Source organism: Pogonomyrmex barbatus, unplaced genomic scaffold, assembly GCF_055798465.1.
Source record: "Pogonomyrmex barbatus isolate J1 unplaced genomic scaffold, ASM5579846v1 scaffold22, whole genome shotgun sequence".
In the NCBI taxonomy this organism is placed as follows: Eukaryota; Metazoa; Arthropoda; class Insecta; order Hymenoptera; family Formicidae; genus Pogonomyrmex; species Pogonomyrmex barbatus.
Genome location: NW_028297119.1, coordinates 2113770 through 2127396, shown reverse-complemented (window position 1 = coordinate 2127396; position 13627 = coordinate 2113770). Strand labels below are relative to the sequence as shown.

Sequence of the window (13627 nt, the reverse complement as noted above, 5' to 3'; positions counted from 1 at the left end):
GTAGGGATTTTCGATTTGTCGCCGACGAACGAAAATGCGCTTCGACGCGCGAGCAGTCGACTTCGAACGACGTTCGTGACGGGATAATTTAATTATCGAACCGTGTAGTATTGCCACAATATCGGGAATTTAGTAGAAGCAAAGTAGATTAAAAATTTAAAAGCAAGTTACGCGTGTGTGATTGGAACCTTTTTAGAAAAAAAAAAAAAAAAAATACTCAATATATAACATGACATTGAGAGTTTTTATAGCTTTTGTACTATTTAAATAAACTGAAGGTATGTATAATGTTAAATGTCTATTTCTATAGATCGATTATCATTTATATCTAGTTTTCCCGCTATATTATGCACCAACATGGGGAATTTAAATTTCACATCTTATCGCGTGAAATTAAAAAAAAAAAAAAAACAAAAAAAAAAACAAAAAAAACAAGTTTTACCGTACGTAAAATTTGTTATAAAAATATTTTAATTCGTGCTTTTTGCATAAAATGCGTACGTGCGCACCGCCATATCTGCAGCAGCCATACGCGAATGGTCACGTCGACGGTAGACAGAATCTCTATCACGATTCACTCGGGTTACGTATGTATCCGCGATAGCGGTAAAATATTACAAAGAGGCTATCTTGGCGATATTGCGTTAATACATCACCGGCGACGCGTGGGAGGTATGTCGCCGGCGCGAAACGCTGACAATGGCTGTAATAAAGCGCGCGACTTATGTAACGACACGAGGGCATCGCTCGTAATTCCGCGCGCCAACGCGCTCTTAATATTTCAGCATCGGCCCCGACAGCAGAGGTGCGGTGTGCCTCGATATGTATATCGAGGAAAATGCTGCAGCAGCCGGTAAAACGCATAAATCCGGAGGTATTCGCCAACGGGGATACTAGCGGCGCGCTAAAAAAATACGATCCGACTCACGGGGGCCCGCTTCGATCCGCGACGATGGTGGTGGAACCCTTGTCGTGTTTCCACCCAAAAGCGGTCTCCGCAGGTAGACACGAGATATACGCGAGGACCCACGAATTTATAGTTGGCCGGTTAATACGCGTGGTCCCCTTGACCCGTATGTTCTTCTTACCTCATAAATCTTCACGCGACACGACTAAAACGGAATACTAAAACATTTCGATCCCCGATTGCTTCAAAGAAATGGACCCCACTCGGCCCACAGAAGGGTATGACCATTCGACGTATCCGAATGGCGTGGGGCGCTACGGCGTTACTTCTTCGCAACAATGCTCGGCTGCGGGATCGACGAGGATCAATGCAAGTGGATATCGCTGTAAACCCAACTCCCATATCCCTCCCGATCGCTAAATCAGAACGTTCGGAACGAGAGTGCCAGGATTGACTGCTAAAAGGGTTGAGAATAAAAAAGAAACCCGCCCGCGTGTAACCGGAGGAAAAAGCCAGGAGAGAATACGGTCCCTCATCGAATCTCCTCCGAGATCCCGTACAATCCTCCCCTGCCGAGAACATTGCTTTTCTAATTTTTTGATCCGCTTTGAAGTCGCTTTTATGACCGGGAAAGCTCCAATTTTCCACGAGTATCTCGTGCAGGGAGATCGATAAGGCGACCGTCGACAAGCTAAACAATCCTTCGTCCTCCCTGTAGCTTATTGAAGATGTGACCCACTTTAAAAAAGAACGGTAATAAAACTAAATTGCGAGCGCAAAAAAGCTTAAAGTATTTTTGTAACCATTATTTCCTCGTTTCTTTGCAGGATATTAAAAATGGATAATAATAGCCAATGAAGAAATGGCATAAAAACAAAAAATTAGAGAAGAGACATTAGATCGTAAAAAGTTAACTTCTCGATTAAATGATGTAAGATACCAGTTCTTTGACTCCCTCTAGATAATCTTACTTTGCGGAAACAAGTTTTAATTGCATTCTACTTTCCTCATTTTCCGTAAGTCCCCCAGAAAGTCCGGGGGATCAATAAAATGGACGCGTAGTTCCAGAACGAGAGATAGCGTGATGAAGGAATAATACATAATGGACCATAAAAATGTACACATGTGTAACAATTACGTTGCCTTGTTCGCCACGACAAGAACGAGTAAATGTCGAGTGTCGAGGTAGGCAAAATTTATTACAAGACACGCCGCAATAAATTTCGCCTATCTCGCGCGTCTCGCGCAAATGCTTCTTTAATTAAAAGCGGAAGGTTGTGCTATAACAGACTTCTGACAGAAAATCAAAAAGTACAAAAAAGAAAATTATCGATTCTTCATATTCGTTTAATACAAAACGTGCGAAAAGTTTCGATTGTATATGTAAGAAAGGATATAATTATAAAAAAAAAATGAATGTTAACATAGTATTGATAAACTTATATTCAAAATAGTTATTAAATATTCCTCTCGTAATAAGTCAATATTTAATAAAACGGCGTATCCGCCTTATTTTTAGCACTTACGACCCGTTTCATTTGCATCTTTATTTTTTTCTATAAATCGTAAAGCAAGAGGGAATGCTTTACCGCAGACCTTTCACGAGCTAAGCAAAGCAGGACGGACAAGAGCAAAATAAGCTTCAATAATCCATTACGAGAGCTCATAAATTCGTGGGATTTAAAACCACGAGTCCATTTCAAAAACTTTAACATCAAGGGTAAAGCCACTGACGCTGAAAGAGAGACGGAGATATTTTTATGCAATATTTTGCGTCTGTCCGACGAGTGCAACTTCGACGAGGTATGCGACTAAGAAAACTCTGCGAACTCTCGATGACACGGGTAAAAAGTAGGGATATGTACAGAGGGAAAAGTTGTGCAATCCATTATACGTTGGGTTGGCCATTTCGACGGACGTGGCCAGTGAATTCGCTAGCAAGCTCATTTTCAAAGTTGCATCAGAACTGCGAATGGAGATAGATTTTGCGAGATACGTCACGTTGGGCTTGGTTTATCAATGGAAGAAAACATACGCGAGTCGCAACAGAAAATTTCAGTTCAAAAATATTTTTTTACGTTAAAAAGATATTTTTACTCTAGCTGGCTTTTGGAAGCTTCCATTCATCACTTGAATATAAAGATAACGCACATTGGTATACACAAAAAAAAAAAAAAAAAGATGAAAAAATATTTCTGTATATTTTCCAATGGCGCGTTCAAAGATACAAATTTATTTTCCTTGAATACGAATAAATTGCACGTGTAATAGAGACTGTGCGAGTGCAACAAGGTCTAACAAGCTCGAAACGTCGATGTAACATGTAATACGAATCACGATTAATGCAACCACCGCCATTAATGGCTGATCCGATAATCGTACGCCACGTATGATCGAGTGCCCTGGTAAAACATATTAATAAGACTGATTCATAAAGGGGGGGTTACCCAACGTGATATTCGTGCGCGTGTAAGGAAGAAAGTCGGGCGATCCATTATGCAGCTTGTTCGACATCGTAGATGCGATCGGCCGGCAAAGCCGTGCTAGAAGACCGACCGAAATCCATAGATTTAAATGTACACTGAACTGTGTGACGTCAACACGTATGAACGAGCGAATCAAAGGAATTCTAAAGGGCAAACAAATTTTCTTGTTAGTTGTCACAGGCAAGATTAGAAGAAGGAACGAGATATATCAAGAATAGTACAAAAAAAGCAAAAAGCTGTTTCTCTTAACAAGAAAAACTTGTAATCTACAATCGTTAAAAGTAAACCTTAGATTTTAAAAGATGCTTGAACTTTCTAGTATTTCTTCCTTAAATTTTCAAATAATCTTCTCTAAATACTATACTTCTCTATACTTTGAAAGCTTTTTTCGAAAGATTCTCGTAAACGCCGATCGATAAATCACGAACACATAAACTGTTTCAAAAATATTTTTCCTCGGACACATCTTAATTTCTTTACAAACGAAAATAATAAATAGTATTTGAAAAAGAGAGTGAAAGAGAGAGAAAGAAGAGTACATCCTCTTATTTAAAAAAAAAAAAGGTAAGACTGATATTTTTTTCTCCATTTCTTTCTCATTTAATACCATTAGATTCAAGAATAATATTATTGTTCGATTTCAAACTCTGAACACTATACAGCGCTTTTCCTAACCGTTGTGGACGTTAGGTCGATCTTATATCGTTCGATCTTTTTCCTCTACATTTTCTTCATACAGCGACTTCCGCCGCCGCTCTCTTGTGTATGGATCCTTGACGTTGAAAAGCATTTACATAGTCCTTTCAAGAAAACCTCCTCCCTCTCAGGAATTACCCAAAGCACGATTTTGTGTTCCTCCACACTCATAAACCGCAAAATCCTTCCGCGCGGCTTCCACCGCGACTACGAGAGTCTCCTTAGAAGGATTGCGCAAAATGGGAATTTTGCGTTAACGTACTCGAATAACGGCGGCAACAAAAACTCCCTATTACCGCGGAAATTCACGCAAACTCGTACGTGTCGTCGAACAACGTCTAAAATCCACCACATACTCGCTCTCGCTCTCGCTCTCGCGCTTCTGCGGTCGGTCCGACACCGCTTTCCCGGCCGACACGGCACTTCGATAAAACGCGTCGATAAAAAACGACTCGCAAGCCGTCGAGATCCCATGCGGGCGCGCGGTAAATGCGCGGTATAGGAAGTATAAAGTCGGGCGATCCATTATCCAAGTGGTGGCCGCGCTCGCGACCGCGAGAGCATTCGAATCGGGACGAGCGCAGGGGTCCCTCCCACCCCTTCCCCTCCCCCGCGGCCCCTTCCGCGCAAGAAGCGCTTAGAAGTTGCGCTTCGCACATTTTACACCGTCCATTTAACGTCAGGGCGCAACGCCCGCCTTGATTCTGACACCATGTTTGCAGTCCCGCTTAATAGTCCCCCGCCCACGGAAGCTCGGGATCGTTGCGGCTTACATCGAGGCGCAACGATGCCGGGGTGTGCGCGGCGCGTCGCGAGTCACTCTTTTATGAGAGGACGTTGAATTCATCCTCGAGTATAATCGAAACGTGCGTTTTACGGTCCTGCGGGAAAATAACGATGCGCCTCTTTCGGTTGATGCGCGCGCGATGCGCGCTACAGAGGTACCAATAAAAAAAGGAAAAGAAAATTGAGGTAGACCAAGCAGGTACCACCACGAGGTTGATGGCATAGGAAGAATGCATAGGAAGGAATTAGAGGAGACAGATTGAAATGATGTATAAAATTGATTTGAATAACGGATATTATTTATAACAACTGTGAAAAATGAAAATCAAAGGTAAATCCAAAATTGAACTATGACACGTTACTTTTATGAATATTTAGATAAAATAAAATATCATATATTTTATATATATATATATATATATATATATATATATATATTCTCTATTTTTAATATTATGTATATTAGCTATCAAAAAATTGTTATTTATCTTACATTTATTCTTCGTTCAAGTGTTGCGTTTCCTGAATATAACTAAATATTAGCAGTAAAATAAATTAAAAGTCTTTTCTTTTCACGTCATTCCATTTCCGTATCATATTGAGAGATGCGACTTACGAGATGCGAGAGACTTACAATAAATATGACGATAAATATTACGTACGGAGATCCTAACTGTCGATCCCCAGCGATTTGAAAAATCCTCAAAGGCAGTAAAAATGTTATTCATCGCGAATTTATGCCCGAGCATCAGCTAAACGTCTGTTTTCTCGCGCGTCGCGGCGAATAACGGCGTCTGCTGTCGCGCTTTTGATGCAGTACTTCAATAAAACGTATCAATAAAGTGGATTCGCATATAGGCTTCTGAGGAGAGATCTTATGCAAAGGAGTAAAGAAAAAAAGAAGGAGGAAAAAAAAGAAGGAGGAAAGGAAAGAAGGTGGAAAGGAAAGAGAGGAAGAAAGGAAGAAAGGAAAGAAGCAAGCAAAGAAGGAAGGAATCAAGGAAGGAAGGAAGAACGGAAGGAAGGAAACAAGGAAGAAAGGAAGGAAGGAAGGAATGGCCGAAGCAAGCAAAGAAGGAAAGTTAGGCAATCCATTACGCGGCGTCTGCTCGAATACGGCGGATACGAAATCGTGAGTCCACTCTCGAAGTTGCGTCAAGGCTAAATCCGCAGGGGCGGTCCCTTTGTGGCGATGTCCGCGCTTCTGCATACATTCTCGCCCGATAAATATACCCTTTGGCAGTATAATCCAGCTCTACGCGGATTCCACCGGCACCAGTAGCTTCTGAGAACCTGCCTCGAGCTTTGAGCGAGAGCGTGGAGCGAAGGCTGCGCGGAGCCAAGCGCGCGAAGGAAGAACAGCCCGTCTCGTCTCTTTTCTCCTCTCTCTGACCGCTCGCGGTTCCTCCCCGACATTTTGCCCTACCACCAACAGCCTTTCCCCATATATACCACTCCCACTTCTTCTTCTTCTTCTTCGTCGTCGTCTCCTATTTCTTCCTCGTTGTCTTCGTCTTCGTTGTCGTTGCCATCGTCCTCTTCTTCTGCTGCTGCTTCTTCTTCTTCTTCTTCTTCTTCTTCTTCTTCCTTTTCTTCCTCTCCTCGTTTCTTCTCGCACGGCCTGTTTCCTCCTTAGGGCGCCTCTCTCACGCGCCGCTATACACGCACCAACACGCGAGTCAGGAAATTGTTCCTATTCTCTCTTTCGCTTTCTCGTCCCCGCGCGGCACGACTTACAGATTGCGTACAAATAATCTCCAGAATGCCAAGAGTCGTACCTGTCCGCCCCCAATTCGTGCTCGTTGCGGTGCCGTGCGGCAATGGCGGCAGGTAGCAGCCGCGGAACCGAAAGCGATTTTCTCGATGGAATTTCCTGAATTTTCGCTCCCCCTCCCCGCGCAGCCTCGTCTGGCAAGCGCACTTCGAAAGCGGAATGTAATCTAGGGTAATACGGCGCGTAATGCGATCGGTATTTTGCGGCTGCGTCTTGACTTCTGGAACGTGTCCACAATTTTCGTGTAACGCAACGCTCGATGAACCCTCGAGAGTTCACTTGCTCTCGCTGCTGGTCGCCACCAGCTACCATAAAGAGCATTCCTTCGTCGTAGACATTCGAGCAACGATAGACGCGCGACGAATGTACGCCCGATGCAGGTTTTCATCGCTCATCATGGAAAATTGCGTTTGTAGTGCGTTTCGGTCTCAAAACGAAGATTGCAGCCGATGTAATAATTCGTAAACTTCAATGTACAAAATATCCATTATAAAAACGACTTAAAGATGCGAAAGAAATAAAAGAATGACAAATCAAAAAGATGATACTAACATATGCGATTGCATTTTGTAGTTCCTTCATTTTCAATATAGGACTGAAAAAAAAAATCTATATTTACCTTTCATCTTTGTGAAATTGTGTTTCCTATTGTATCAAATCCTTCAATTTGTATAAAGTAAACTTCTCTGTGTCCACAATGTAGAAAGTTAAGCTTGTCGATATCGTAGTAATCGGCAATTTATCAGACTAGAGAGAGAGAGAGAGAGAGAGAGAGAGAGAGAGAGAGAGAGAGAGAGAGAGAGAGAGAGAGAGAGAGAGACGTTTTCAAGCCGAGTTCAATTAATCGAATACTCATCTCCGTTATTAATGACATCTCAGTTAACTAGCCAGAACGAGAGGGGAAAAAGAGATAGAGGAGAGACGTACAATAGAGTCCGAAACGGCGATTTATGGAGCCATAAAGTTTGTCCGTACATGCGTCGCTGGCCGGTTGCAACGACGACTTAAGGGGCTAGCATTTGCTTTTAACGTTCATTCGAGTCGGCCACGGCGCGGATATCGGAAAAAAGTTGCCAATCCCCCCCCCCCCCCTGCTAGAATTCCGACGTGTTTTTGCGGCCGTACCGCGGACCCGATGGACAATGTGCGGCGTTTCTTCTTGCGAGGGATTAATGCCCGGGGATGTCTACACCTACGAAGCACGCGCTCTCTACGCTCCTCTCATATCCGAGAGAAAGAAATTCGACACACGCGATCGCGTATCCGCCAATATCGAAAGAGAAGAAGAAAGGGAGGGAAGGGGGGAGAAAGAGGAAGGAGGGAGGGAGGGAGAGGGAGGAGGAGGAGAGGGAGAGAGAGGGAGAGAGAGAGAGAGAGAGAGAGAGAGAGAGAGAGAGAGAGAGAGAGAGAGAGAGAGAGAGGAGAGAGACTTCGAGTAATAGGTATACCTACGTCAGACTCAGGCAGCGTAATTCGCTGCCATGCCCGAAGGACCCTTCGCGGGCTCTTCGCGAGCCCTTCGCGTATACGACCGGTGAGTCCTCGGGCGAGTCTCGTTAAATCCAAACAGGCGAAATTCGACGGTACCACGCAGTATAATATAGTATTGTAAAGCAATATCTCCCGAAAGGGGGGAAGCGATGGCGGTGGTGATGGTGGCGGCAGAGCAAACAGGTTTTTCGAGCGGAGCCCCGAACGACGACGATGTATGCTTTGCTGCGCGGAGCGCAATAAAAATTTTTTAATAAAAAGCCTCACCTGCGCGTCCCGCGATCGATTTGTTAGCTTCTTTGTGGGAACCCGCGACGGCGGGAGGAAGAGAAAGGGTTAGAGCCTAACGACGGGGGAGGGACACAAGTAGAAAGAAAACGGCGCGGTTATGATGCGCGATTGGATTTTGCTGTTTGTTTGGTAGGAATGTATCGCGTGTCAATACTTTTCCTTTTCGTTCTGTATGTAAATTCGAGCCCCGTGGGGGCGCAAGGGCAGCATCAATCAATGGCAGACGGCGGCTGATTAAAAATTGCGCAACACCATGAATTATTAATGCGACAATAAACGTGCAAATTCCAGTACACCTCCGTACGCGAAGCGTCGCTTCCTATAACGATTGCCGGCCTTGCCATTTAAAGAAATTCCCTCCCAAAAATTTACAATGTTAAATTATGAAAGATGTATAACCTGTCCGCAAACACATAACGTTCAACAATAGACATTCGGTAAATTATTGGAAGATAATAGAATAATAGATAAAAGAAATTTTACGTTAACATCTCTGCTAAAGATATCAAACCATGTAAACGTATAATTAATAATCGCAATCACACAACATAACTTTATCGTTCACATGCGTAAAAGAATTTTGTCTCGCGATTTAAGAGTTAAGATATGATCAAAAATGCATCTTCTCGACACCGTGTGTGTGTGTGTGTGTGTGTGTGTGTGTGTGTGTGTGTGTGTGTGTGTGTGTGTGTGTGTGTGTGTGTGTGTGTGTGTGTGTGTGTGTGTGTGAGACTAACGAAATAAAATCTCTACAATGATGCATTTTTATATGTTTTCGAGATAGTCGCGCAAACAAAGTTTTCGAGCACCTTCCTGCGAGGATAAACGACGCCAATAAAAATGACGAGTGTATCGCGCGAACGTGAGATACGAAAGCGACGCGGAAAAAGAGAAAGAAAGAAAGAGAGAAAGAAAGAAAGAGAGAGAGAGAGAAAGAGAACGCTTTAAGACCCTCATCAACGCGTAAGCGGTGTTTCGTATAAATCGGAGAGCGAAGGACAACGTGCAGTATATCCCGCTGTCTTCCGTCGTATGCCGCCAACCGCAGTGCCTTCCGCGATGGAGGTGCCTTGCGCTCGCTGACGCGCTTGAAAAAAAATCCAAATATTTCGTAAAGCGACGAGCCAGCGCGGCGGGTCGCGTCGTCGTCGCTTTAAACGAAGGAGGGGACCTGGTGGAACCTCCCACGCGGGTAGTTATCTCGGTGACTTAATACCAGGTAATGTGCTCTCCAGTTACATCTCAGGCGATCCTGCTGGCTCTCTCGACTCGGCCGGATCGGCTCGCCCTCTCTCGCGCAATAAGTACCTAACGCACCGAGCCGGCGATCGAACGGTGACCCGCACAGAACGAAGAGGATGAAAATGGTGGCGGTCTCGTGGCGAGAGAGCACGGGAGAAAGTGACGGGGGGGGGGGAGAGAGAGAGAGGGGGCGAGAGAATGAGGGAAAGGAGAAAATTGAGAGGGAGGAAAATGGAGAGACGCCCGAGTCACACTCAATATCCTTTCCCGTAGACCTATGAGCCGTGTCGAAGCTATCGGGATCCTTTTTCCCATGGGGAATTTATCAGCAACCTATTCGCACACTATTTGAACCTTCGTCCTAAGTATGCGCTCGATATGGCAACTATCGTACATAAATTGGTGAATGAATATGTGCGAGAAATAAATAGTGCGTTTACGATCCGATCTGTCTGAAGAACTTAACTCTTTCCATCGATCGTGCATCTCAATGATACAGCTGTCTCGGGGATCTGGCTCGGACCTTTCTCAAACTTTAAAGAATCAGGCAAGATACAAATGTAATAAAAACTTTTAGAAAGCTTATACATTCCTATCATTTTCCGCAGACCTCGAATGTTCCCTTTATTATTCATCAGTTCAAAGGAATAGAAGTTCTCTGTTCAGATATACTTATTGGCTATACTTTGTCCTACAGATCGGCCTCCCGACCGATCTCGTCTACCCACGCATTATCGAGAAGAGATCAAAAGTTTATCCTGTTCGGATGTACAAGTTTGGTAAGTCCTGTTAGTTAATGGACAAGTTTGTCGTGAGAATCGCGGGAGCTATCAAGATTCGGGATCTAGTCGGCGAGATAGTGACACACCGACCATGATATCCCACGAGAGATATGCGTGTGTCGACGATCGCACTATTGTCCTGGTAAAGATATATAAACGAGCGAAAAAATGGGGACGCTACTTAAAATTCTTGGTGGCCGGGTGCGGCGGAGAAAAATCTCGAGAATTTTTATTTCTCTCTCTCTCTCTCTTCTTTTTCTTCTACTTTCTCTCTCTCTCTCTCTCTCTCTCTCTCTCTCTCTCTCTCTCTCAAAGACTAGCGCATCGAAACCAGTGGTCGGTTGTGTCCGCACGAGGCGAAGGTCGATTCACGAAACAGGGAGGAGGACGATAGAGGAGACGGTAATTGAAGAATAAAAAAACGAAGAACACGGCGAGGAAATGTCGAAGTTACCCGATCCTCATGACTGTAAACCCACTCGGACATAAAACACAAAGAGATCCTTACTTTCGCCAACAGTTTATTATTGACGGACTTAATAGCGCTCGCGCCCTGCTCGCGCGTTCTCATTGTGAGAATTGTTAAACGTCGCAGCCAATAAGAAGCGAATCCTACGAGACGAGCGGAAGCACAGAATGTTTGCATCGTACCATCGCAAACCTTCGCAAACCAAACGCTTAAACTAACAATGAACCGATAGAGTTTCCCTTTGAACAGATTAACTTGCCCAACCGCGGCAGAATACACAGAGAGCAAGAGGTTTCAAAGTTACTTATATCTAACATTATTATTAAAAATATGATCGAATGCACGTTGTATTTAAGTGCAAAGAATAAAATTGTACGCTAAAATTATTTCGCGTGCTATTTATTTATTATTTATTTATTTATTTATTATTTCGCGTATTATTTATTCGCCTTCCTAAAAATATCAAAAGTATTTAAGACTTGGGAGATATTTTATCGTCGAGCGTTGAATTTTACTATCAAATTACCGCGCGAGGGTCCAATACGCGCCCTACCAAAATCGAAGTTTCTCGAGATCGCCGCCTCGGAATTTATCGCTAACGATCGGCAGCAACCGATGCGATGCGTTCGCGCGTTCATTGCCGGAGAGAGAGAGAGCATCGATGGAGGATCGCACCTAATAAGAATCGCATCATACGAGCCAGGAAGCGACACGACTTGCCCCGAGAGTCACGCGGCGTGCCGGTTAACCTATCGACAGATAGAATTTCACTTTGAATGGGCACTCTCCGCGGGAGGAGGATCGTTAACATTACTCTTAACGGTACGTCCGTCGTCACAACGCGTGCGTTGCGCAAATGATAATTGATAGAAAAGAATGGCGGGACGGTTACTTTGTAAATTTTACGGCTCGCCTTTGCATTGCTAAAACGCCGTCGAGACCGGTAATAAATGCAAATACGATACAGCTATAGTAGTGATGCGCTAATGGCAATCACGTCCAATAGTTGCTCCGGTGCCATTCGATCTTAACGATCGTACAATTCATTAAATCTAAGCGGATCTGCGTTCGACAGAAATCTTTCGTCGTAGCTCAATCGTTAATTGAAAATTGCTCCGAATAGAAATATAAAAATCTTAATAACTTTAAAGAGACAGCCATTTCGGTAATGGCACTCCTGAGAAGAGGTAAGTAGAGGTAGATAGAGTGGATGCACTCGAGAAAGTGGAGTATAAGTAAAATCTACGACCACTCTTTTCCCGAAGTTATATCGCTCCGATACAGTTAGGATCGTATATTTAGTCCACCGCTTAACTCACCATTACCTTCGACTCGGTATACACACTTTCTCCACGCCGCATTCTAACACTCGTTGGCTATCTCGAAATCCGGCCTGACTGTAAAACGAGGCACGGCGAGCGACAACTGTCCGGAATCCCGTGCATCGCGCGCTCCCGGTTTACGGCCTCCCCAAAGTCACTGTACTTCAAATCCATCACCGAGATAAGGATCGGTTTTTCAACGGATAATGTTTCACGTTCGGGAGATACTCCCCCGGCCGGTCGTTAATTACCGTCGACGATATACGTCCGAAACTTTTCTATCGTCGGTTTAATGATCATCGGGCGGGAGTGGAAGGCTTTACGACGGGAGGACCGGGATGGCAGATTGAAGGCGCCTGATAACCAGGTGGCGGTTCGAAAAGACCGATCCAGTCCATCCACGCCATCTGCTAAATCGTCGCCAGCTAGCGATCTATAATTTTCGCCTTGGACTCTGTCTCATGTATAAGAGAATAAACTTTACGATGCTTTTGGATTCTGGCAAAAACTTGTCCCTGGCAAACTTATACGATATATGATTAAATTACAAAATACATTAAAGTAAAAAAAAAAAAAAATAACGATATATACATATATTTTTTTAATAATTACTTTAATTTTCTTTATAATTACTATATATAATTATATATATTCTTATTAATCATGTAAAACTTGAAATATAGCGAATCACGTAAATAAAATTATCATCTCTCTCTCTCTATTGATAAACGTAATTTTCGGCATGCAAGTAAAGTGTCACTTGACACTTAATTATCGATGATCATTTTACACTACATATTATGAAATGTATGGAGAATAAAATTCGAATCTCGACGCAAATTTGTCTAAATTGCTGAAGAGCTTCAATTATAAAACGCGTGCATCATTCTCCAACAAACAAACAAGATACCGTAGCTTGTTACTTTTGAAAAGAGCAAGTTTTATCTCAGCCAAGCCAATTGAAAAATCTGTCTTCGTTAGCGTCTAAATAGGAACCACATTTCATTCTAGAGTATCATAATGATCACGGAGCCGGGGCCTTATTGCCGGTGATGTGGGCATCACAAAACGGCGCCCGAAGAAGGAAATTATTCCCACTAAGCGCGTACTACCCGTCGAAAAGGCGAATCGCACCGATTCCGAAAGATTTCTTTCTTTCTCGTAAACGCATCGCATGGGGCACGCTGAAAGGCCGCATAATCGTCGTATGGCGTGTGGCCGAACATTAACATATAATGGTCACCGTCATTCTTCTCTCCGTCACGTAGGACCCCGTTTAATCATTCTCGGTCATCCCGTCACGTAATCCCCTTTTCGAGCGATTGTCGGGAGAGATTGTCGGGCATTAATTTGAAAAATGCATCATCGTTGGCGGGGACAG

General features: G+C 43.7%; 1 protein-coding gene and 1 pseudogene across 1 annotated transcript in view; one reads left to right on the top strand and one right to left on the bottom strand.

The window, feature by feature from the left end:
- Su(var)3-3 (lysine-specific histone demethylase Su(var)3-3) overlaps nucleotides 1-13627 on the bottom strand; it is a 100133-nt gene that overhangs the window by 73673 nt on the left and 12833 nt on the right. The gene's annotated exons all lie outside the window — the stretch shown is intronic.
- On the top strand, nucleotides 839-12539 carry LOC148936439 (uncharacterized; annotated as a pseudogene).